The following is a 26987-nucleotide window of genomic DNA, read 5'->3' on the forward strand; positions in this document are numbered from 1 at the left end:
TATGCCATCGGTGTCATTAGTGAATTCTAGAAAGAAAGGTATCTAAATAATTCAATAGCCATTTTAAGAGTCGCTCCCTTCTTGTATTTTGGAGGTAAGCTGATCAGTTTCCCTCCCCTCTTCCTCAAATTACGCCTGACAGGTATCAGCAAAAGTTGGTGCCCTCTGATGAAACCGTAGAAAGTTCTTGGCAGTTGAAAGGACAAAACATGACACTCACCGTCTGGAGTTACTTTGCTTCTAGCGATCAGTGAAAATGTCAGATGTTATGATGCTAAAAGAACAAAAATACTTAGGAATTTGCATTTAGGACCCATTTTTCAGCCATGAATGCTGATTAAATGTATTTATCCATAGGAGTGATAGCCCGGGGCTATTCGTGTCATCTATAGCTTAGTAGTTACATATAATAACAAGCAAGAGTTATCAGTTATTTCATAGATAAAAGGTCTCTACTGCTGAAGGAATAGTGGTCACCACGAAGCCTGATCTTTGACCCCTGTTATATTACACCACCTCTCTGGAAGACCCCCCTCAGGGGTCCCACAGCGGTATAACCAATCATTGGAGTAGGAACGCCCGTATCATGAGATACACCTCTGCCCACATGTACACCACTGCTTGCATTACTCTTCGTATTTGTTTCATTACTTGCATCTATCCACCCAAGTCCAAAGTTGGAAAAAAAAAAAAAAAGTTGTGCCAAGTTTGAAAGTTTTCCCCAAACCACCGATCCCGAAATATTATCTTTTATGCAAACTGAAAGATGACCTGCCGAGTTCGGAGGTTTGAGCTGATGATCGAGGAAACTTTTAGACCTGAAGCGTGTTAGTAAGTTTCATTCCTGGGACCACCATCGATCCAGAGAACTGAGGCTCTGAAGAAGTCACGCCATCATTATTTATGGAACCACAAGAGACAGCCGAGAGTTGCGTTCGGCTGGTCATCAGCACTTCCATTAAAAATGAATGGATGGAGGTGTACATGACTGACCACCAACTCCATTCATATAGGGGGTCTTCAGAACCCTGGTTCTTGGGATCCCCGTTATTCAGTTTAGGGGGCAGTCAGACGGAAGCATAAATCAGACCGAGATCAGAACTCAATGCTTGAACCAGGGCTGTGGAGTCGGTAAGCCAAACTAACTCCGACTCCTCAATTTCCATGACACTGACTCCTCCAAAATGGGCTCCGAATCTATAGTCCTGGCCGTGGCTCTGAGCAGAGCGTTACAGCTGCATAGAAAGATATGCGACTGTCATGCTTGGGTGGGGAGAGCCACCGGCCAGTCGGTGCACTGCGTTCTGATCTCAATCCGATTGGATTGCACCCTTACTAACACATTTCAGGTCTAAAAAAAAGGTGCCTAGATCACCAGCTATATCCTCCAGTCTCGGCATGTCGTCTTTATCAGCACAAAACCAGAGCTGTGTAAAGGGGGGAGGCTGACTGCCCATTTTAATGGCTAAGCCAGCCCCTTCGTTCTATACACTGACCTGGAAATCTGCACTACATTGGTGCTGCAGATTAAAAAAAAAATTGACAGAAGGTGAATATAATAATCTGCCACTCCTATCACTCCGATGCCAATGCTTCCTTGGTTCCCTGCCAGTCTCTGTTCTGTCCAGTCTGACTCCAGTGAGGACTTGCTAACACATGTGACTAACTGCAGCGATCTTGTGTTTTCACTGGAGACCGGGGAAGAGTCAGCTCTAATGCTAAGAAAGTGATTATACCGTTGTTTTTTTCTCCTAATTATTGTTGTAACAGATTATCCATGTGTACAGATTCTACTAAGGAGTAATCCGCAATTTTAGGATTTGATTGCAGATTTTTTTTTTCTAATTAGGAAAATCCCAAAAAAATCCATAAGGACACACTGCTGATTTTAAATCTGCACCAGGGTCATTTCCATGCATATAAATTTTGCAGCTGTCTTAAACACTCATTGCCATGCCTGCTGCCGTACTGCACTGAAAAATCCGAACCTTTTTTTTGTCCCATGTGGATCCAGCCTGAGATGCACGTTCGGTGTATGTTTTGCAATGTAAAATCTGAGTGCACCCCAATTTCAGCTGTGTGTCACTGACTAGGCCATGTGTTGCCATTTCAATAAAATCAGTGTTTTATCAGCAGATTATCAGTACAGGACTAGGTGTCTTGTGCCTCCTGGTCCAACCACGCCCCCACCACAGATTGGCAGCTTTCTGCCAATGTACACAGAAAGCAGCCAGTGATGTGGGTTGGGTTATACAGAGCTTAAGGTACCTTCACACGAAACGACTTTGTAACGATATCGCTAGCGATCCGTGACGTTGCAGCGTCCTGGATAGCGATATCGTTTAGTTTGACACGCAGCAGCGATCAGGATCCTGCTGTGATGTCGCTGGTCGCTGAATAAAGTCCAGAACTTTATTTGGTCGTCCGATCGCCGTGTATCATTGTGTTTGAAAGCAAAAGCAACGATACCAGCGATGTTTTACACTGGTAACCAGGGTAAACATCGGGTTACCAAGCGCAGGGCCGCGCTTAGTAACCCGATGTTTACCCTGGTTACCAGCGTAAAAGTAAAAAAAACAAACAGTACATGCTCACCTGCGCGTCCCCCAGTGTCTGCTTCCTGACACTTACTGAGCGCCGGCCCTAAAGTGAAAGTGAAAGCACAGCGGTGACGTCACCGCTGTGCTGTTAGGGCCGGAGCTCAGTCAGTGCAGGAAGCAGACGCTGGGGGACGCGCAGGTGAGCATGTACTGTTTGGTTTTTTTACTTTTACGCTGGTAACCAGGGTAAACATCGGGTTACTAAGCGCGGCCCTGCGCTTAGCAACCCGATGTTTACCCTGGTTACCCGGGGACCTCGGCATCGTTGGTCGCTGGAGAGCGGTCTGTGTGACAGCTCCCCAGCGATCAAACAGCGACGCTGCAGCGATCGGCATCGTTGTCGCTATCGCTGCAGCGTCGCTTCGTGTGAAGGTACCTTTAGCATTGAGAGAACTGCAGAGAAAAACAGTGATTTTATCAAAACTGCTGCACCCAGTAAACTAAATGACACATTGATGAAATCAGTATCTTTGTCCCTACAACACACTGCTGACAGATTCTCTTTAACCTGCTGCTTACTTCCTGTTAAGTGTTATTCAAGATGTCAAGACACATTACAGAAGTGCAGGTGGGTCTTTGTCTCTGCTTCTTTTCTTATCTGTCCACAGTGCATACAGATATAACGGAAAGGCAGATTTTCAGTTCAGTGCAATGGCAGGATATATTGGGGAAGAGAATGAAAGAAAGTTCATGCACCTATAGTGCTGGAAGAATTTGGATTAAAAGGATCTGCCTGGTAAAAAAAAACAGAAGATGGCAAGTCGCACAGCATGAGACTAGAGATCAAAAGAAGTCTTAACGTGTGGGAGACGAGGACAGGTATTCCTAGTATTGATAAAAAAATAGCACAAACATCAAGATTAACTTGAGAATCAACAATTTTCTTCCATCCAAAAACCAAAAGGCGGCAAAATAATGACATTTTGCATATACTGCATATTACCTAAATTAAGCTTTAATTCTGGAGACATCACCAAGAATGGCATCTAACAAAACATGCCAATAAGCATTCCTCTCGACTCAATATTTGGGTTACAAGAGCAATTGTGCCGATTTCAGGCCATCTATGCCCCATAACGAGTGCCTACCAACAGTACATCGGCGCTCAATTACTGGCCTGTGTACACAGGCAGACCAATATTGATGGAATCTGAACAATTGTCAGTTATGTCCCCACTACAGCATCATGTTATCAGCAGCACATTGTTTATTTACATGGGCTGATGTGCTGCCGATAACTATGGTTTTTAGGCATATTTACACAGACCAAGTAGGTCTACTGGGACTCCAACCAGGGCTGTGGAGTCAGTAAGCCAAACCTCCAACTCCTCTATTTCCATGACTCCGACTCCAACATCTTCGGCACCGTATCCGAGGCAAGCTCATTCATCACTACTGCTCATCTTATGGCAAAAATGTTGGGACATCTTAAAGCCAAGGAGGAAAGAAAGGTAATGAAGGACCATTCTATAATATCTGGCAGAGAAAACCTTGGAGGTTGTTACCTACAACTTTGATGTTGCATGAAGCCATAGTAAGGCCACGTAAATGAGCCTTATAAAAGGGGTAGACTCTAGTAGGGTATGTGAACATAAATGAAGAGGCAACCCCTTATGGCCAACTAATAATCCAAGAATGAGCATTTGTAGGAACGCCTGTTCTCGATTATTGGCCAGTGTGAACTTACTGGCACTCGATAAATTAGCAAAAATGCTTATTCTTGGGGGTCACTGGCTCTGTTATACCAAGATAATCAACATTATAGGCAGCACATCAACCTGTTCAAAACGGAAACGAGCTGCCGATTACACGATGGAACAAAATGATTGCATTAAGATCTGGTGCACAAGACCGTTTTTTCTTGTACAAGTGCCATTTGTGGTCTTCACGAAGAGCACCCGTAACTATGATAGCCTATGGGGTTACGCACGTCAGATTTTTTTCTTGGAACATGTGCTTGGTGGGAAAAAAATAAATCGGAGACATGTCCGATATTGATACAAGTGTCTGCTCAAAATCAAAAATAAAAGACCATGGGTCGGTGAAAATAAATCGGATGATACTTGGATGACAAATGAGTGAAGTTCGATTTTCACAGAAGATGGAAACTTTTTTCTCTACACGTCCGAGAAAAACTGATACCATTCTGATCTGAAAAATCAGACCGTTTTTCTTAGATGTGGAGAAATTGGTGGTGGTGTGAACCTACCGACAAAACTCATCCTTTCCCATTGGCTTGCCCAAACAGCCATCAATCCACTTGCATATAGTCATTTGGTGATCGTAAACACGATGAAACCCGCCCATCTAAAACTGATCATGGGGCGATGAAATCCGCCCATCTAAAATGGATCATGGGGCATTAAATCACATCCAAAATAAAGCTACAAATAATCCATCCGTACAGAATGTTGATCACTGCCTCTGCTCCACCGGTTCCCATGGATAGAGATCGGCATTCATTCGATTACTCCAAGTGGCAGAATAATGACGATAAACAATGGCTTTCGGTCTCCTGTTCTGGTGCAAATAGAACGTTACTCACCAGATGGCAGAAATTTCACTATGACATTTAAGAAAAACCATCTCCCCTGCCTTTAAGTCCCATACAATCTGCCTTCATGGGACTCTTAGCAGACGGCACATCCTGCAAGCAATAACTCACAACAGATATGTTTATAGGATACACGCCGACAGCGAGCTTAACGATGGGAAAAGTTTATAAAGGATGGAAAACACTGCAGCAGTGCACCTATAGATCTGACAAGCATGGCTGGAAATGATTGATGTAATCCCAGCTAGAACGTGTACAAGACGAGGAGGAAAGAATCCATATCATTTAGTTAGAACCAACTCTTGGATCGCGTCCATGTCACATGAATGCAGATATGAGCTCGTATACAAGGGCGGTTCTACAGATTCGTAAAGGCTCGTAATGAACCTTAATAAGTTGTGACCATTGATCTTCTTGGTAAACTGGTGACCTGCACCATCTGAGTCAATCTTGGGTCTTTCCTCTTGTGTTGGTTCACACGGCTACTCACCCCTAAATCTTAGAAAGGAGGGCCTGGTTCTTGCTCTCCGCTCTTTACCTCCATTGTAGGACAGAAAGGCATCATGACCCTAGCTTCATTTCTTTTGTTTGCAAGGTTGAATGAGTTCAATGTAGGTAATAACCCACTCAAATCAAGACTTATAGCAGCTGAAGGGTCATCTTATGGTACAACCTCCTTCCATTTGCCTAGAAGGTCATATTAACTTCATAGAGACTAGTCCTCCACTCAAGAATACCCTCTTGGACAGATCTAAGTGCCCATGATTTGCAAACCTAACCTATCCATGAATTAAACCTATTAAAGGATTTTTCTCACCTCAATTTTTCAGAATAACACCTCTCAATACCTCCTGGCTTGTGAATGCCTAATGATTGACGATTTGAACCAGTATTATTGTTGAGCCGCTGGCCTGACATGTGCAAGCAGCTTCTTTAATCTAAAGCAAAGGAAATGGCCCTCAACAGCTTCATCATGTGAAAGCACTTTAAAGCATACCTACACTTTTGTTCTGCCACACGTTGGCCATCTGGAGTGGTGGAACACATCTTCTCACCCTAGAGAGTGTCCAGTACAGTGAATGGATTTAGAATTGCACTCGTGACCTCTAGAACCCATCACCACGATTTACCCCTTAAAGGGCCACTGTCACCCCCTCCAGCCGTTATAAACTAAAAGAGCCACCTTGTGCAGCAGTAATGCTGCATTCTAACAAGGTGGCTCTTTTAGTTTTAGGTTCAAGTATACCCAAAATAAAGCGTTTTGATACTTAGCCACAATACTGGTCTCTAGCCAGGGAGGCGGGTCCTCACTCCCCAGCTTGAACCGCTACTCTGCCGTCACTCCAATCTTCAGGGGCTTTCGTCGCCGCCCCCTCAGCGCTGTTTACGCTTCAACACCGGCGCCTGCGCTGTGTACTACTGTGCTGCGCAGGCGCATTGAGCTCTGGCCATCTGACGTCCCAGCCAGGCTTGCAGACTGCGCGGCCGCCCTGCTTGTGAATCCCAGCCCCGCACTCTGCATAATGCATAACATAGTGCGGGGCTGGGATTCCAAAGGTGGGTGGCCGCAATGCCCGCGCAGGCGCAGTCTGCAAGCCTGGCTGGGACGTCAGATGGCCAGAGCTTACTGCGCCTGCGCAGCACAGTAGTACACAGCGCAGGCGCCGGTTTTGAAACGTAAACAGCGCTGAGGGGGCGGCGACGAAAGCCCCTGAAGATTGGAGTGACGGCAGAGTAGCGGTTCAAGCTGGGGAGTGAGGACCCGCCTCCCTGGCTAGAGACCGGTATTGTGGCTAAGTATCAAAACGCTTTATTTTGGGAATACTTGAACCTAAAACTAAAAGAGCCATCTTGTTAGAATGCAGCATTACTGCTGCACAAGGTGGCTCTTTTAGTTTATAACGGCTGAAGGGGTGACAGTGGCCCTTTAAGTTATTTAAAGCTTATAATAGGTTTTTCCAAGTTCCAAATACATAAGATGACGTTCTCAGGGGACAGTATTTGGGATAACCCCATTAACATTCTGTATACCTAAAATGAACAGATGTTTCTTTTGGGAAGAAAAATGTTTTGAAGACAACTCTGGAGCCGCTTATCTTTAGAGTAAGTTTCCTTCTAATGGATCATTAGTCTCGCTTTATCCATGACTATGAGATTATTGTTGGATCCTCAGGAAATCAGCCTCCATGTCTACATCTAGGTTTTAATAATCTAGAAAGAACATGTTTATTACAAATGGTCACACAGCAAAGCAACATTTTTTATTTCTCAAAATATGATCCAGAAAACAATTTTGTGCTTGCGAGTTTATGCAATGTTAGTGTGAAGGGTAAAGAGTTCAAGATATCTTGTGAAAAATGCTAAAGTAAATAATTGCACTGAGATTAGGACCCTGCCTTTGTGGAGCTTGTCATTTGTCAAGATCACATTTATGTAACACTTAACCTCAAAAAAGCTCTGGGGTCAAACATTCACCTGTAAAAGAAAAAGAGTGAAAAACTAATCTCTTATCTACAAGGTATATAATAAATATATGATTACCAGGGGGAAACCAAGAGACTTCCAGAGATCATAAGAAGGATGGCCCCAAAGTCGTCTGAGTGAATGAAGCATTCGTGAGCATGTGCGACCTCTGCTCTATTCACGGTCTATAGGAGCAATGGTCGCTCATGCTCAAGGTCTTCATGCACAATGGAAATTGGATCTCTGTTCTCAAAAATCAGGGGTGGGGGTGGGGTCTCAGCAATCATACTGTTATCATCCATCATGTGGACAGGTAGTAACATTTTGTTTACAGGACAACTCCATTGAGGACCACACGCATTACTGTGTAATGATACTGCCATAATGTGACATCAGAAGTCTATGTTGCATTACTGTTCTTCAATATAAACTTATTCTTTCAATCCTGGCAAAGTATGAATGTACACTCTTCTAAGTGTTAGGTCTAGGGAAGAATATGTACAGTTAGTGCTGGCACATGGATTGCCTACATATCTGTTATGTACCTAAGGCCCACCCTAGTGCTGATGGGACAGAAAGCCTACATTTCTTCCATGCGCCTAAGGCCCATCCTAATGTCAAATAGGACAGAGTGTCTAAAACCCATCCTAGTGGTGAATGGGATGGAGAGCCTATAACTCCGCCATGTGCCCAAGACTCATCCTAGTGCTGAATGGGACAGAGTGCCTTCATCTCCTCCATGAGCCCGAGACCCATCCTAGTGGTGAATGGGACAGAGTGCCTACATCTACACCATGTGCCAAAGACCCATCCTAGTGTCAAATAGGATGGAGTGCCTATAAATCTGCCATGTGCCAAAGACCCATCCTAGTGGTGAATGGGATGGAGAGCCTATAACTCCGCCATGTGCTTAAGACTCATCCTAGTGCTGAATAGAACAGAGTGTCTTCATCTCCTCTATGAGCCTGAGACCCATCCTAGTGGTGAATGGGAAGGAGTGCCTATAAATCTGCCATGTGCCTAAGACTCATCCTAGTGCTGAATGGAACAGAGTGTCTTCATCTCCTCCATGAGCCTGAGACCCATCCTAGTGGTGAATGGGAAGGAGTGCCTATAAATCTGCCATGTGCCTAAGGCCCATCCTAATGTCAAATAGGACAGAGTGCCTACATCTCCACCATGTGACTAAGACCCATCCTAGTAGTGAATGGGATGGAGAGAGTACATCTCTTCCATATGTCCAAGACTCATCCTAGTGGTGAATAAGACGGAGTGCCTAAGACCCATCCTAGTGGTGAATGGGATGGAGAGCCTACATCTCCACCATGTGCAGGAGGCCTGTCATAGCGCTGAATGGAATTTTTACCAACTTGACAGGAGAGGACGACTCAATAACTTTCCGAAACTCTCCATTATTGGTCTGAAGCTTTGACTGCAGCATCTGCCAAGCTGTTTTACACTGGAAACACATCCTTTAAAAAGCTGACAAAGCTCTTGGTGCGGTTTTATTGTGTGCTGCTGTGAATACATATGCTTATTCACCCAGCCACTGAATAAATTAATCTCCATTTCAAAGAGTCAATGGAAAGGAATCTCAAGGCTGCAGTCAGATTGTGACATCTCAAGGGCAGGATTCAAAGTTTTTCAGAAAAGGCTTCATCTACTTGATGACTGGTGGAGCAGACAAGACAATCCCAAAAGACACCAATTCATATGGATCAGCATAGACAATGGTTAAAAGGTAGCAGGCAGACGGTGCAGGGATTTTTCAGAAATTGGACTCCAAGGTCTGATAATCTTTGTTTACAGACAACAATCACAGGTATCCATGGAGAAAGATGATATCTATGCAAATGATGGCTTGTCCTAGTCTGGTCATAAAGACCTGCTGCAAACAATCGGTCCAAAATGAAAAACACGCACATTGTTAAACTCACGTAGAGAACGCTCAGATTCACGGCTGAATCCGCTCTACAATTATTACAGCTTAAATGACTGGTCACTCATTGCTAATTAGAAAATCACACACAAACACAGACTGCAAAAAGTCCCCAAGATACAATGCATGCAATGGAAATTATTAGTGACACCCCCCCCCCCCCAAAAAAAAAAAAAAAAAAAAAGCCAAAACAAACTTGGAAAAATCACTCCCATCATTAGTCGTTTTTGCACAGTACGACCCCTTCATGACCAATGTTGTTGTTACAAAATTTCAGAACGCATAACACTTAGAGGAAAACGGACCAGCGCATGGTTAGTTTAAGGCTATGTTCCCACAATTAGTTTTTTACGTTGCGTATTTTTCAAAAAAAATGCAAAGTACCGCAATTAGAAAATTTGCAATATCAAAAAAATCATTAAAAGCTCATAGTGGGAACGTAGCCTAAAAGGGACACTCATGGTATGGTTAGACATGGCGTGCTAGTGTTGGTGGGAAGAACGCAGAGTACGTTACATGCTTTTTTTTTTCTCATTAGATAAGGCTGCGTTCCGCCTTTTTTTTTTCTACTGCATCATCAAAAGCTCATGGTGGGAACGTAGCCTCGAGGGGTATAAAATGCTCAACAAATGATGAAACAGGAATAAAAAAAAGCATCAAAACTTCATAAAAAGTGCAACAATTGCATATTAGAGAAATCTGATTCATTGAGTTTTTTTTTTTAAGTACGAAAAAAGAGACACTGTGTGAACATACCCCAAACAGTCTTCAGATGCACATTGATGCTGATACCATTACATGCTTCACACCCCCCCCAGTTAACACCAGCAATTCCCAGCACCAGGCGTCACCACTCACTTCCTGTGTTAATGATCTCCCAGTCTGGCCCCCCTGTTGCTGGGCCCCAACTAGACTCCAGATCTCAGGAAGCCCCCCACCCCCTGGTTGCAACCACTGAGTGATCCAACAAATTAGACCCATTTATTTAAAAAAAAAAAAAGTCTTCATACAAGGGACTTTTTTTTTCTAGGAAGTATTTAGAAATTACATCAATGTACCCCAAAAGTCCCTCATTGCAAATCTGAATCAGTCTTACATCTTAAACTAGTGTACGTGAAACAAGTTAGAAACAAAAAACGTGTTCTGTGCGCCCAAATAGGAAGGGAAAGAGTTAAAAGAACATTCTAAATGTTACCATCTGCAGGATTTTGAATTTTAACCCCATCGTCCCCAGGGTGCGCGGTTTAGAGGGGGGCTGTTATCCACGCCACCACTATACCTATACTGTGTGTATGCAACATTATAACAAAGAGTCTGAAAATCCAACTCACCTTTCCTAGATGAATGTTACAATGTTGTAGGATTATATTTTCTCTTTTAATCTTCCTTGATCTTTATTTTGTAATCCAAGGATCAAACAGTAGATCTCTTGAGTGGGATTCCAGTCCTGGTCTGTGCACTCCTAGGGGGGCTTTTCAGGGAACAAGAGTTTATCCACAAGCTGTGTCCTTTACATAGGGTGTTGTATGTCAGCCAGCAAAGGCGCCTAGTAGATCCCTCTTCTACTTCTTCCTGATCTTGGTGTACAGCACTCTGGGCGGGGGCTTCAAGGAGAACTCTTTACATGTCCTACAAGCAGCAAACAAGACAATGCAATCTCAGAAATCTTAATCAGAAAACACAGTCTATATTAGTCCTGCTCCTTCCAAGCTATAGCATAAAGGAAAAAAAAACCACAAAAAAGTGATTTGGAAGTTTACAAAGTAAAATAAAACATATAACGATAAAACACTGAAACAGAATGAGGAAAAGTAAATTAATACTTTGGAAATAAAATGAAAATTAATAAGACATTGATTCTAAAATAGCATGCCATTTTATATTAAAAAGTATAGGCGTACACAAAAGTAGCAAAAAACAATAAACAAAGAATTAAAATACTAAAAGAATAAACAAATGTTCTAACATAAAAAGTAGTAAAAAGAAATAATAAAAAAATTAAATAATGATATACTAACGGAAAAAAGGACACATTTTCTAAAAGTGGTATATAAAAGTATCAAAAATACTAATATATATATATATATATATATATATATATATATATATATATATATATATATATATTTTTTTTTTTTTTAAAGAGAATACATTTCCTAACTGTATACCCCTTTTCACATGTAAAGCATCATGGAATACATGATAAATATTATATTAACTGTACTACATAAAAAGGTAGCAAAATTAAAATAAAAAAAAAAAATAAATAAAAAATATATATATATATATATATATATATATATATATATATATATATAAAAAACAATGCATTTCCTACTAAATCTGTGTAAAAGTGGCAAAAACAAGTAATACATAAAAAAAAAAAATAATGACAGTAAACATAAATTTCCTAACAGCAGTATACAAAAAGAAGCAAAAAGAAAGCAAAATTAAATAATGATATACCAAAGGGGGAAAAAAAAGCATATTTTATAACAGATCTACATAAAAGTGGCAAAAATAATAATAAAAAAAATACTAAATAAAAAAATAAAATAATTTACACTTCCTAACAGGTCTCTATTAAAAAAAATACCAAAAAATGGAATAGTTAAAAATATAATAATATAGAGGAGAAAGGATACATTTGCCAACAGGACTAAATAGAAAAAGCAATAAATAAATACATAGGAAAATATAAATAGAACCTAGAAAAATAAACAAAAAATGAACATAACTGAAAACAAATCCACTGAGTGTCTAAAGCTATTTGCACCCTTTTAACCCTTTCTATGACTCGCACTTGGCCCTACCTGCCTTTCAGTAGGGATCAGAGTCCATTCTGCTGTGTATTCCTGCCTGCACCTCTGAGATTGTGTCACCCAGGACTTGTGGAAGGATAATGCAATCCACAGCCAGAGAGAGAAAAAAAAATCCCTCCTCTTTCTCCACCTCCTTCCTCCAGAAAGCACAGGAAAGCGTTAAAGAGGCGGGGGTGACGTCACACATCCCAAAAGTTTTCCAACTTTTCTGCTTGTGGCTGGCAGCAGAGCACTCGGGGTCCTGCATGAAATAAGACCCCTGAACAATCAGCTGGTTGTACCCCTATACAAGAGACTTGTGCCCATTGTGATGTGTAAGGTCCAAAAAATTTGTGTAACTTCACATTGTAAAATAATAGAGGAAATGATAGAAATTCCTAAATGTCTTGCTCGCCCCCTGCCCTGTTAGACCCATTGTTGGAATTTCCTGAAACTGTTTCTAGTGTAATTTCTTCCAGATTGAGAGATCTGCATTTGTGATTCCTGCCTTGAGGTTGTGGAGAAAGGAGCCAAGGCAGTCCCTTGTACGGTCTGCAGAGACTGCACCGCGAAACACAACAGGAATGATGCAAATGTGGTTATGGTGTCACCGATTCAGCTTGAGAAAGCAATAGCAGCATGGATCACGTGCACCCATTCAAGTCTATGGGTGCGTGTGAAACAGCAGACTGCACTCGGATGTCATCCGAGTGCAGTCCGACATACTCGGACCCAGAGAACTGAGGAAATGGAGAAATTGAGTTCTTCGTTTTCTCCGCTGCGATTCATTCATGCAAGAGAATCAAATCACAGCAAGATGATCCAAGTGACTGTATAATCTGCCTGATTCTCTCAGATGAGAAAATCGACGGTCGTGTGACCCCCGTGTGTAAAAAATTGGTTTGATTTTCATCCAGAAAAGTCGGACAATTTTCTCTCGTGTGTCATCCGTGTGCAATTTGTTTTTTTTTTAACTCAGGACCATGTAAAAATCGTATGCCATAATAATTTTCCGCATGACATGCAATTTTTTTTTTCTTGCACCCATCTGATTTTGCAGTGACCAATTTTTTTTTTCAGAGTGCAGCTTATTTTAGGAGTGCAGTTATTTGACCTACTAGGATGACGCTTAACTGGCCGTAGGACCCTATGATGATCTAAGTCCAGTACAACATCAGAAGGCCCAGGAAATGTGGCTATAACAGACACTAAAATGCAACCACATTTAAAGAGTTTATCCAAGACAATTTTTTTCTTACTATGGGCCTAAAGACTAACAATCAGGTAGTTGCTACCCACCTTTCTGTTCTGCCTGGCGATGATCTCTGCTGGCACAGAACGCTCTTGCCAGCGATTCAGCAGCTTCCGAAAACGTCATGTTGAAAGAGAAGCGGCTTGTCTTCCGCTCTACCCTGTTGATGGGGGCTGGACAGATGATGTCATGCTGATTGACAATCCACACTGCCTAATGGCCAGGAGCAGGCTATCAATCAGCATAACACACCCCATTAAGAGCGGAACAGGAAGAGCTGATCTGTTGACTTGTGCAGCTGAATCGCCGGCAGGAGCGGTCAAGTTAGCAACTACCTGCCTGTTAGTTTTTAAGCCCATAGGAAATTTTAAAGTCCTAGATAACCCCTTTAAGACAACTAAAGCCCTCCTTACACTTTAGATAGCTCTTAGCTGAACGATCGTTTGACTGGCAGCTATCTCGCCGAGCTCTCCCATACACAGGAGCGATCACTCTGCCGAGAACGGAAACTGGAAAACTCATTTAACGTTCCCTTCTCCACCGCCACCTCTCCCTATGATTTTTTTTCCAGTCTGCGAACATAACCACAGTGCACATGACTGCTGCAGCCAATCACTGGGCTCAGCGGCTTGTGTGGTCGACATCGACATTACCCCTGTTTACAGTGGTTGGCTGCAGCGGTCACATATAATGTAGTGGTGACATCACTGCTGCCAGCTGTGGGGTAGGGGACAGCAAGCGCTAATAATTTAATTACTTTTACATAAGGCTAGTTGATGGGGTAAAATAATTTTTAAATAAAAAACCCTTCCGTCAGGACGATCACCAAAGACATGAGATAGTTGGAAGGTTGCGCGGAAATCAGGATTGATCATCGGCAAGAAGCTCCAGTTTTTGGCCAAAATCATAGACCTTATAAGCAATAAAAGAATATTGGGAGATAAATCTTGGAGAATTACCGCAAGTAAAATCCTGCACATAACAGATGGAATGCAACCGCAGCAGGTGAAATATAGCCGCGAGACTGACAGATTTACTGGAGAGCCGACTTCAGATTCCAGTGGTAAATTCTTGGGTTTGCAGCATTGCCTGAAGAGTTTTGCAGTCAATGGGTTAAGGATATTCCTCATCTCCTTAAGAATATTCACGTCTTACTATTTGCAGTATTTTATTTTTCATACAAGTGGTTAATTAATATCATACAAACACGCATGTCTCATAAGCTCTGATCATGTTAATAACCTGGGTATGTAGTCACATAGGACACATCACCTGCCACCATTGAAGTGGGTATCGCTGGCCTGGGAACCAAGGTTGCACCAAGATAATTTTGTAATTGATTCATTCCATGATGTTATTTTGTCAGCAGTTTGGTGCTATATCGGTATTGTATGAGTGTATTATCTGATTACAATATGGTAATCATAAGGGCGGAGTGCTCGATAGAAAATCTTGTACGGGGCACTGGCCAGCCTAAGACAGGCCCTGAAAGTGATATTATAAAAATACATGATTACAGGTATAAATAAAGAGTTCTTGTTACAAGGTCAAATTGATTCTTATTCTCGCTATTCCCCTGAGTATTTTGCATTTTGTTTTTCTAAAATCCGCCATACGGTTCCAGAGATATAGGCCTTTTTATTTAGTATTAATTTTTCTGGTTTTTACCTACAAAGTGTGGCTCACAGGATCCTCTGGGGCATGTCTTTAGGCTGCTCTGCATAATTAACCTGTGAACCACGCCCCCTCGGGAACACTAAAAATGAGCACTAAATAAAAGGTCCATATCTCTGGAGCCGTATGGAGGATTTAAGAAAATTAAAGAACAAAATACTCAGGGGAGCGAAGAGCAAAAACTTGCCACTTTTGACCTGGTGATAGGTCCTCTTTAAGTGCCAGGAAAATCAAATTAGTTGAGACTTGATTTAGAAAAAGTAATTTTTGCACTTACCGATCCCACGTAGCTCCTTTTTCAATCTCCACAGGTCTTGTCTTGACACAAATATCAGTTTAGCCAATCACTGGATGCAGTAATAACCTGCGTTAGCCAGTGATTGGCTGAATGGGTATTTACAGACTTTTCCAGTGTTGTAGAAAGCAGCAAAGGAAACAGTGAATATGAGAATTGCCTCTTTAAACTTTTTTTTACATTAGTCTGAACCTTTAAAAATAAACCTGCCAACCATTTTTTGCTACCCAATCTGAAAGCAGCTAAAACTCTGATTCTAGTGATGTGTCACTTACTGGGCTGCTTGCTGCAGTTTTGATAAAATCACTGTTTTCTTTGCTGCAGATCTACCAGTACTTTGAACGCTGAGCTCTGTATAACACCGCCTGCACCACTGACTGGCAGCTTTCTGTGTACACTATGCATAGGCAGAAAGCTAGCAATCATTTATGGGGATGTGGTTAGACTTCTTGGCATCAGGACAAGTAGTCCACTAGTGATAATCTCCTGCTGATAAAATTGTGATTTTTCAAAAGTACAGCAAGCAGTCCAGTATGTGACACATCACTGGAATCAAGGTCTCGATCTCTTATATTAGTTGGCAAAACCCTGGTGATAGATTCCCATTGCAAAATAATTTTTATCCACTGGACAACCCCATTAACACAGATAAGGTCTCTGACTGCCGTTGTGCCATCTCTAAACTTGTGATTTCATGTAAGAATTGCTGTTTTTTTATTGACATGATTAATGCACAATGCCACCATTCACTGCACAAGACCATACTTCATAGTTTATAATTTAGTTTTATGGATCAGTTTGTTTCATTGGTAATAACAACCAATGTGTCATTAAATATAGGCTCCCAGTCATCCTTCTAGGGATTGGTAATAAGTGTGGACTTTTCGTTTGCACCAGTGAATAGGCAGCTTTGTATAAGAAGAGGAGACTTGTTTTTGTTATGTAGATATGGATCATAATAGGCCGAACTGGGCAAATGTTAGATGGCCTGAAAGTTGTCAGGATATAGCACTATTGTCCCTCATACACAACCAGGCATCAAAGAGTCCTCCCAGCTCTCCCATGATAGATTTGTTTCAGCGGCAGCGGCGACGTGTGCTGCCGAGAACAATGATAGTCTATGTGCGCAGGATGATCATATTAACTAAAACTGCTGTTGACCCATCTAAATGTGATGTTAAACGACGATCAGCTTTTGTGTAGCCAATTGGTAATCGTTCAATGGAGGCAGGTTGGCCAGTGTAAAAGTAACTTTACTAAACTTACTCAGTAGGTAGTTGAGACACGTGAAAAACGGGTATAGCAGAAGTCCAGGAGGCTGCAGGCAAGTAGGAGAGGTCCTGGAGACTTCAGACAGGTGGCAGAGGTCCTGCTAACTGTAGATAGATAGCAGAGGTCCTGGAGACTGCAGACAGGTAGTAGAGGTCCCGGAGACCACAGACAGGTAGCATAGGTCTTAGAAGCTGCAGGCAGACAGGAGACCTGGAACACATAGCAAAAATACTGGAAGCCGCAGGTGGACAAGAGATGTCCTGGAAGCTGCAGGAGGACAGGAGATCAGGAACAAGTAGCAGAGATCCTGCAGACAGAGAGCACTACAAAACACTAAAATCTTAATACTAAGACTAGTGTGTGGGTCTTGGTAAGAAAGCGTTATATAGGCCCAGGCAGGTGACCTCATGGAATCACGGCGGCCATCTGCAAAGCTTAAAGTAGAGCACAACAGAGTTCACTGGACCAGAGTGAGGGGAGCAAAACCTGGTTCGAAGACCGACATGTAACATGGCTTTGCTATGTGTAATATCCTGGCTCAGTGTGTTGCACTAGTATACGGTTTTAGGTTGGAATCCATCCTAGGCCTTCACCTACATGGATTTTGCATGTTCCCTCATATGTGCGTGGGTCTTCAGCCAGATACTCATCTGGCAGTGGCTTGTAGACCAGTGAAATTCCTTCTCTTCTCCAATATCATCAAGAGTTGAGAGGCCCGAAATACACATTAGACTGTCCGCTGACTTCTCACCCCCCGAATATTGATGAATTTGATCAACTTTATTCTAGTGTGTATGGAGACCTTGAATCAATCATGTGATTCCAAAAGTGAAAACTTAAGTCATTGCACAGACATGTCCCTGGATTGGTCATGTATCACCACAAAGTCCCTCTCCCCCTATTTTGCACACAATTGTGCACATTTTATGGTAGGATGTGTACTACTTTGAAGACCAATGCATTAATTATGTACAACGACATCCTATGAATAGGACAATTGACATAACTAACCTCAGACTTGTGACGGCTGATCTAGATAAATCAGGTCCACCCAACTACTCTCTTTTGAAGACCTCCTATGTTCTTCTAATCTCCACTTATTTAATTGCAGATTGAAATGGCTTCTGGGCAGTCACCCCCCACAGAGAAGTACACAAGTCGGTGTGTGTCTGATAATTAAGGTAATGCTTTCATTTCACTATGTGGGAATTTTAATACCAACACCTTTCTACTCTTACCAGTAAAGAATATTTGTTTTAGGCATTTACACATACAATTCCGGGAGGAGATTAACCATGAATTGATGTCTGGAGTCACAGGAATTTAGATGAAAGCTGCAAAAAAAATGCTGAGGAGTCGGTAAGTCAAGCTTCCAAATCTGACCCTGGCTGTGACGTCTGCCATGTTGGACAGTCCGACTCCACCCAAAACTGTCTCTGACTCTGCCGTCCTGTCTATAATTAATGTATTAATTAATTTGAATATTATGCATACACTCTCCTCTGTGAATACTTCACTATGGTATAGGAAACCATATTAATAGTGTTGCAGAAGAGGACATCCCCTTCGCCAATATTCCAGAAAATTCTCCTACGACTTTTATGGACAACAGCATTGTGTCTCCACATGTAAAAAATACAGTTACCCCCATGTGGATTGTCACCATAGGTTGAAAACCAAAGCAAAATACTTGAATAGATTTTTAGGAATTGGGCACCCACATGAGTTTCGGAACCTGATGAGAGATACTTGCTACCTGAACCATGTGCTATTTATTATGCTACCCAAGAGTGTCCAAAATAAAAATATGTCCCCCCAAAATGTTACGGTGTATGTAGTTCATGCCTGAAGAATATCATGTTTTTGTACGTTTTGTCTTTCTTTATTAGCCCCTGAAGGATGAAGCCAATTTTGACCACAGGAATTTTTTCCTTTATGCCTCTGGGCATTCCGGTGATTGCAAGCTTTTATTATTTCCACATTAACATAACTGTATACGATCCTGTTTTTTTATTTTATTTTTTACAATAGTTGAGTTTTTTATGATACTATGATTTTATTCCTTGACATTTTATGAGCCATTCAACACAACAATCTTTTGTAATTTGGTGCATATATTGAGGTTTGTATAATAAAGATGTCCTGCCCTTTTGAAGGTTAGATCTTGGGGTACTTCAGCTTTAATGACAGTAATTAATTAACGCTATGTCTGTTTTACTAAGGTGACCCCACATTGGAAAACCACCTCATTTTTGGCAGGACCAATCAGCTAATGTGCATGGAGACATCTCAACTTCACTCCTATTGTCTCTTTGTCCCACCACATGCTTCTTGGTAAAAGTATATCTGTAAATCTAATAGATCATGGCACAGTTTTGTCATATGGTGACACAGTATTACCCCATGGTTGCCTTGTACTGACTATATAAAACTCAATTAGTGGTTGAGTCGCAATTCTCGACAATGGCCGCTATATACAGTGAAAGGAACTCGAGCTCCATGTTACATCTGGCCAACGGAACTGAGAAGGACTGATAGGTGGAAATGTTTGGTATCGGACCCCAAACAATTATATATTGATAGTTCATTGATATCATAAGCTTGGACAGCGCACTATTTCAGTTTAACGCTCCCTCTTTACTACTCCATTTTGATCTAATGCCTAAATTTCCTCTTTCTATGTGTAACCATTCTATAAAATTTAGCAATGAACCCTCTTCTTTTGGGATTTGTTTATTATCCCACCAATAATTTTACCTAGTTACAACTTTTTTGATTTTCCCTCTCTTCTCAGTATTTTTTTTGAGCGGAGATAATGTAAACTTAAGGCCTTCAAACTCAATGGATTGACGTTAGTGGAACTCACCGATATCGGCAGAGTCAGATGACATTCTAATGTGTGTTGTGTCCCCCATCTGTGCCCTAACAAATGATTTTCGGAGCGCTAAGGATACGGCGTGTCCTGTTTAGGACTGCCGATTCTTGCGATCACCCTGAGATAAGCCACCACCATCGAAGTCTATAGCGACTCTTTCTTGGAGACCACAGGAGCACTCAGCAGGAGAGATGATCTGTTGAATCAGCCAACAGCTGTCTAATGTTCATGGGTGGAGCTTTGCCATAACTTGGAGACTATAGGGAGGAATTTATCGTGAATGGAATTTTTAGGTCAATTTTACTCGCGACATTGTTGTGGTTATTTGCACCGAATTTGTCAAAGGGTCACACGATATTTGATATATTTTATATATCTTAACATAGCAAACTTCTGTCTACTCCTCTACTGATGGAAGTTTACAACTTTCTGCGCTATACTTTATGAAAAAGTTGCAAAACGTAAAAACACCGAAAACAAGGGAAATGCAGAGTTCACACTTTTATTAACGTTCTCAAAATGAAATGTTGGACTTAGCTCAAAATGTGTGGTGCACAACTTTTTATTTATGTGGCCTTCTCACATCAGAATTCTATAATTCCTGGAAGAAACTATGATGACAGAGTATAATTGTTAATTGCTTTATGTAATTGGTCTGAACATTTTATTGTCTATGCACATTCATTCACAACCTGCTAATTATGAGAATACTTCAAACTGTGAGTAACCATGGGGTTAATGAATGCCGATGAATAGTTTTCGTAATCTAATCATTTAACTTTACCCTATTTCCAAGCTCAAGGAGATACAGTTTCCATGTAATGAAGTTCAACACACATATAAAGATCAGTTTGATTATTACTGTGAAAGAGTTTGGCTGAATGGCAAATAACAATAGAGATAGATTGGTGCCCTCTCATATGGACCCTCTCACTTGATTGGATGAGTTTGATCCAAAAATTAGAACAGACACGAGGTGTCAACATGACATAAAAAAAAAACAGATAAGGAGAATACAAGGATAAGGGACTTCTGAGTGATTCCTGGTGGGGGCACATAAGTAGAGGATATCACATAGGTGGGCAGGGAGAAGAGATTGGATTGGCACAGCTGGAAGTTATAAGGATTAAGGCAACCTGAGAATCTTGAAGAATTTTAACACCTTATCAGCAAATAGATTATTTCTCAAATTAGCCCCAAGCATATCACACCTGAAAAATGTGTTCTCCACCATACAAAGGAGAAGAAAAGCAATCCATGGAAATGGATCTCCACTATCCAATCTCCTATTAGTAAAACCCTATATGAAACTTTAAAGTGATGTAGACCAATAGACTTGGTGTCATTAGATTCATAGGATTTGGTCCAACGGCCTCTTCAGTATTCTGTGACCATCAGATGAGAGCTCTGAGAACCGCCTTCTACCTCCCGACATCCACGGCTCTTCTTTTGATTAGCCATCCTGTCGAGACATCGCTAGTGCTTCATGTTGCCCAGCTGTCTAATCAAAAGAAGAAACTTGGATGTTGGGAAGTAGGAAGCGGTTCTCATCCGACAGCCACAGATTATTGCACTGGCTGGTCAAGCGAGTCCTACTAATCAGTTCGCACAGATTCTTGCCATTAGCTAACTCTCCCGAATCATCCGGACACATGATTGTTTGGCCCAGCTGAGCTTCCAAGTGTTTTTGTTAGGAAGAGTGGGAAAGCCACTGCCAGAAACCTTGGGCAACCGCTTATCTCTGAGGAACAAAAGGGTCGGCAATAAAATTCACACTGCCTGACCGTTATGTCTCCTGACATCATCTGTTGGGGAAAGTCAGGAGGACCTTATACACCTTATATTGTTGGCCAATATAAGCTGGTTGGGCCTGCTTTAGAAAATTGTTTTTGGAGGCCTTCCTCATGATTGGAACCAAAAAATTCTGGTGGTGGAGATCTTGTGGTGGTGGTAAGGCAAAATTTGGATTTGCAATCATCTCTGGTTCCTGACTTTAGCTAATATTTTTTAATCTTTTTTATAGCTTTATATATAGCTTTTATCACCTTGTACTTAGTGGATTAAACCACTCCTTAAACTACATTTACACTTCATTTCACGATTATCTTGAAACAGGTCTCCAATCAATGACCATGAAATGGCGATTCATCACTGTGAAATGATCTTTGCTTCCATCCAAAAATGCTCTTAGGTTGCAGTTACGGTACTCTGCAAGATTATTGTGAACTGGTGTCCCTTGGGTCACAATAATTTTGCAGTCTAAACAGGATGCCAATCAGCCAATGAATGACCAAAACGCTTTTTTGTCTGTTGGAATTATTTTTTGTGCTGCGCAAAAGATCATTTTTTCGGCAGCACATCGCCTTGAGTAGGCAAGACCTGTGCTTCTGAGCTCTATGGCAATCAGTCCGTGGAAAACATTGTACTGCACTCGGATGACATCTGATGACAGAATGGAGAAGATGGAGAATTATTTTTTCATCTTATTCTCATCTGAGAAAATATGATAACACTATGATGATTTGCATAGTCGGCCCGATTCTTCCAAATGCCCATGTTCCACAGATTCTGTAACAGTTTTTCTTTTTTTTCTGTGTCCCATCGTTTCAAAGTTATGCCCTCCAGTAATACGGGTGCAAATATTTCTTTTAAAGGGAATCTGTCACTCCAAAATTGGCCTATAAACTAAGGGTACTGTCTCACAGTGGCACTTTTGTCGCTACGACGGTACGATCCGTGACGTTCCAGCGATATCCATACGATATCGCTGTGTCTGACACGCAGCAGCGATCAGGGACCCTGCTGAGAATCGTACGTCGTAGCAGATCGTTTGGAACTTTCTTTCGTCGCTGGATCTCCCGCTGTCATCGTTGGATCAGTGTGTGTGACACCGATCCAACGATGCGTTCGCTTGTAACCAGGGTAAACATCGGGTTACTAAGCGCAGGGCCGCGCTTAGTAACCCGATGTTTACCCTGGTTACCATCGTAAAAGTAAAAAAAAACAAAACAGTACATACTCACATTCCGGTGTCCGTCAGGTCCCTTGCAGTCTGCTTCCCGCTCTGACTGACTGCTGGCCGGAAAGTAAGAGCAGAGCACAGCGGTGACGTCACCGCTGTGATCTGCTTTCACTTTACGGCGGCAGTCAGTCAGTGCAGGAAGCAGACTGCAAGGGACCTGACGGACACCGGAATGTGAGTATGTACTGTTTGTTTTTTTTTACTTTTACAATGGTAACCAGGGTAAACATCGGGTTACTAAGCGCGGCCCTGCGCTTAGTAACCCGATGTTTACCCTGGTTACCCGGGGCCTTCGGCATCGTTGGTCGCTGGAGAGCTGTCTGTGTGACAGCTCTCCAGCAACCACACAACGACTTTCCAACGATCACGGCCAGGTCGTATCGCTGGTCGTGATCGTTGGAAAGTTGCAGAGTGTGACAGTACCCTAATAAGGTCACTGGCATCAGGGGCTTATCTACAGCATTCTGTAATGCTGTAGATAAGCCTCCAATGTATCCTGAAAGGTAAGAAAAACAGGTTATATTATACTCCGGGGCGGTCCCGGTTCTGTTCGGGTCCGATGGGCATCGCGGTCCGGTCCGGCAGCGTACTATATCTGTCCTGTTGAGGGCAGCGTAAAGTACTGCAGTGTGCAGGCGTCGGGCCTCTCTGTCCTTTCCCGCCACCTGCGCACTGCAGAACTTTGCTCTGCCCTCAACAGGACAGACAAAGTACGCTGGAGCCGTGGCAGGAAGGCAAGAAGAGGACGTCATCGTATAAAGATGGGAGGCCCTGGACCGGACCCGGATCGCGACACCCATTGGACGGGACCGCCCCTGGGTGAGTATAATATAACCTGCTTTTCTTATCTTTCAGGATACATCAGGGGGCTTATCTACAGCATTACAGAATGCTGTAGATAATCCCCTGATGCCGGTGGGCTTAGTTTATAGGCCAATTTTGGGGTGACAGATTCCCTTTAATGAACTGGGCGTGTACCATAGAACTTCCCTGTGGGCGTGGCTGTCATTGATTGGCCAGGCTGCATCAGAGGAGAAAAAAATAAGATCTGTGGTACACGCCCACTTGTTTTAAGAGACATTTTTCATATTAATTTCCGAGGGGCTTAGCTCTGGGACGAGGAGCACAGAAGAAAAAGAAAAACTGTTACAGAATCGGTGGAACAGCAGCAGTTGGAGGCAATACTCAGTTTTTAACAAAAAAAAAATTAAATCAAACGTCCCCTTTAACTTACCTAGAGAATCAATTGCTGAATAGTCAAAACACAGTTAACTTCTGGGATCAGTAGAGCATCAAGTTTCTTACTGAAGTCATTGGAGCAGTGAGTCCTATTGTTCAAAGTGAAATCCAGTTTAACTCTGTCAGAACCAGATTTCTTACAATCAGGAGTAAATATAACGATTTCTAATTATTTACCGTATCTTATATTTTTTTGGTAAAGTACATTTTACAATGGAAAATGAAAACCTGTAATACCTTGTTCTTTGCCTCCTCCAGCTTAGAGATATTTATCAGCTCTAATGTTATTCTGATTTTAGGCAAGCCCAATAATTTAATACCTTGTTATATAACAAAATCGTCATTGAGCAATGCACTGTAGTAATATAGGGCAGAGAGTAATGCTTGACAATTCAGCCTACAAATTAGTGGTAATTAGAGGCCAAATCCATTGCATTGCTATTATGTAATGTAATGGATGATAATTTAGTATCGTTGGTTCCTGACGCTGATATGGTCAATGCCGCTGCTCACAAACCACATTACGCTGGACAAGGATCCCTTTGTCCGTTCATTCACATGCATTTTTGCACAAAGTTGATATTATTTTTCTTGGTCTGGTGTATTCACATGACTGCCATTCTTAGATCATTCAAGATAAAGAACGTTTCCAGAGCCAGATGCCATTGTTCATGTAATTGTCAGACCGATTCTTGCTGGGGTAGCACAAACTTCATAGTATCAAAAAGTAAACAAAAACTTTTTCAATCTCTTGTCTCACCATCTCGTTTTTGTGGGATGGGTCTGTACACATGCAGAATTTTTTGGCTCATTCAGAAGGATGATAGATTTCGGTAGGACGTTGGTCTAAGCAGGGCGACCCCATGCAAAAGTTCTTTGCACGTTTCTTGCTTTTCCGAGGCATTGATGTTTGGATTTTGGCCAATTTTAGCAAATTTTACAACATGAACAATTATGGTTCTAATAATAATATTATGTATGTCATTGTTTTCCCCCAACTTCACCATAAACATGTACATTCAACATGCGTCATTGATCAAGTGTGGGCTATTTTATTTACCGTGAGAAGACGTAACTTAACACTCCAGGGGTCCTATACATAATCAGTCCTGGAGCCACACATCTACTACATGCCATTAATAATACTGGTGTCAATTTCATAGCACGAGAGCTTTTGAACGCTCTTAAGCTGGCCACACACATTAGACTAGTAATGTTGGCCAAACCTGCTGATATCGACCGGTTTGGCCAACAGTCTAATGTGTATGTGGTTGCCGGCCAAATGAACCCATTGTTCTCCCTGAGATAAGCAGCTTACCAATATGTCTGCCAGCGTCTTTTTCATAGGGAAGACAGGAGCACTCGGCCAAGCAAGTAATCCTGTGTATGGGAGAGTCGGCCAAGATGGCTTTCATCCTGAAGATCTTTCGGCCGACAGCCATCTAATGTGTTTGGCCGCCCTTAGTCCCTAGAGTTTGACTTTCTCTGCACCCCCTATAACTATATTCCTGGCAGATGTGGTAATAAATATATAAATAGTGATAACATTTACTTGTAAAATTATATGGAATCTCCTGTAAACCAACAAATTTAAAGGGTTTTCTAGGGAAAGTTCTAAATTTCTCCTGGCATTGTAGCATTGCATTGTGCACACTGTTAGAATTCTGCTTTATTGGCAGTCTCATGGTGGCTCACATGCGTTTTTCAGGTTTGGAGTTGCATGCCAAATAGATTCTGTTCCTCTCTTCCAAGGCAACATCTGCAATAAGTTTGTACTGTATCTTCTCACTGTGTTGTCATGAGCTTCCTATGGGTTCTCAGTTTTCCTCCCACACTCCAAAAACATACTGATAGGGAATTTAGATTGTGAGCCCCAATGGGGATAGTGATGATAATGTATGTAAAAACGCTGTGGAATAAGATAGCGCTATATAATCAAAGCATAATAAATAAAATAATATCCCAAAATGTTCCCAGTCTATTAATAACAGCTCACAGCTGTTTGCTTAGCCTTTACTGGTTAATTTACAGGGGACCTCAGAAAAAAAGTAGGGTCCCCCTATTAATTCTAACAAGCAAAGGCTAAATAGACAGCTGTGGGTTGATATTAATTGTCTGGGAAGGGGCCAGGGATATTGTCCCCGCTCCCAGGCTACCAACATCAGTCCTCAGTCACCCCCAAAAATGGTGCATCCATAAGATGCTCCAAATCTGTCACTTAGCCTCGCTCTTCCAATTTGCCATGGTGTAGTGCCAAGTGGGGTAATAGAGTTGAGGTTGAGTATTGTCAGCTGACATCAAGCCCAGGGGTTAGTAATGGAGAGGTGTCTATAGGATACCCCCATTACTAACCCCATAGTCATATTGTAAAAAAAATTACAGCAAGAGATAATGGCCCCTCTTCGAGATTATTAATATCAGCCCCCAGTGGTCCGTTTTCCCTCTGCTGGTTCTGAAAATGATGCAGGAGTCGACGCATTTTTTTTCTAACTATTGAAAACTGAATCAAAACACACAAAGCACTGACTATATTGCACATTGACATATTTATATCTATCTACAAATAAAAAAAAACTTACCAGAACCTCAATGTGAATAGATGCAAGCTGCAAAAACTACACAATATGTAAAAAGAAAACGCAGCAGCACTCTGTGAGGGCCAAAACATACAGAAACACTGGGAACATTAACTCATGTAATAAAGTCTATACCAATTGTACAGAATTTCCCTGTGTCAAATGTAATATTCCCCCCTCGGGAGCACTAGTTTCTTCCCACAGTATTAAATTACATACTAATACATTTTCCTTGAACCTGTGACTATTGTATACAAGTTGTAAACTCCAAGAGTTGACCCAAAATGATCCTATTATTCATATTCAGCTTATGCCTAAAGAATAAGATCCATCAATAAACCTTTTCCCAACGCTTCGGACAGAAGTCCACAGCAAGAGTCAGGGATGGTGGTGTCACCTTACTGAAGATTAGGGAGAGCCAGTCA

General features: G+C 41.8%; 1 protein-coding gene and 1 long non-coding RNA gene across 5 annotated transcripts in view; one reads left to right on the top strand and one right to left on the bottom strand.

Annotated features, from left to right (window-relative positions):
- CDC42EP5 (CDC42 effector protein 5) overlaps positions 1 to 12506 on the bottom strand; it is a 57576-nt gene extending 45070 nt beyond the window's left edge. Inside the window, exons 1-2 of one of the 3 annotated variants that reach the window (XM_077259623.1) lie at positions 12370 to 12506; positions 10888 to 11185 (exon numbers count right to left, since the gene is read on the bottom strand). The gene's annotated coding sequence lies outside the window, so the exon portion shown is untranslated. Of the gene's footprint in view, positions 1 to 10312; positions 10442 to 10887; positions 11186 to 12369 lie in introns of those variants that run through there. The other 2 variants (XM_077259624.1, XM_077259625.1) reach the window with 2 other exon arrangements.
- Positions 12507 to 12547: 41 nt separating this feature from the next.
- LOC143770214 (uncharacterized) lies at positions 12548 to 19003 on the top strand. 2 transcript variants are annotated; one of them, XR_013214570.1, is made up of 4 exons: positions 12548 to 12692; positions 17962 to 18031; positions 18111 to 18209; positions 18740 to 19003. It is a non-coding gene; the product is annotated as an uncharacterized LOC143770214 (long non-coding RNA). The 2 variants fall into 2 exon arrangements; XR_013214569.1 differs by lacking the exon at positions 18740 to 19003 and having other exon boundaries at positions 12551 to 12692; positions 18111 to 18671.
- Positions 19004 to 26987: the final 7984 nt, after the last annotated feature.

Source organism: Ranitomeya variabilis, chromosome 4 (genome assembly GCF_051348905.1).
Source record: "Ranitomeya variabilis isolate aRanVar5 chromosome 4, aRanVar5.hap1, whole genome shotgun sequence".
In the NCBI taxonomy this organism is placed as follows: domain Eukaryota; kingdom Metazoa; phylum Chordata; class Amphibia; order Anura; family Dendrobatidae; genus Ranitomeya; species Ranitomeya variabilis.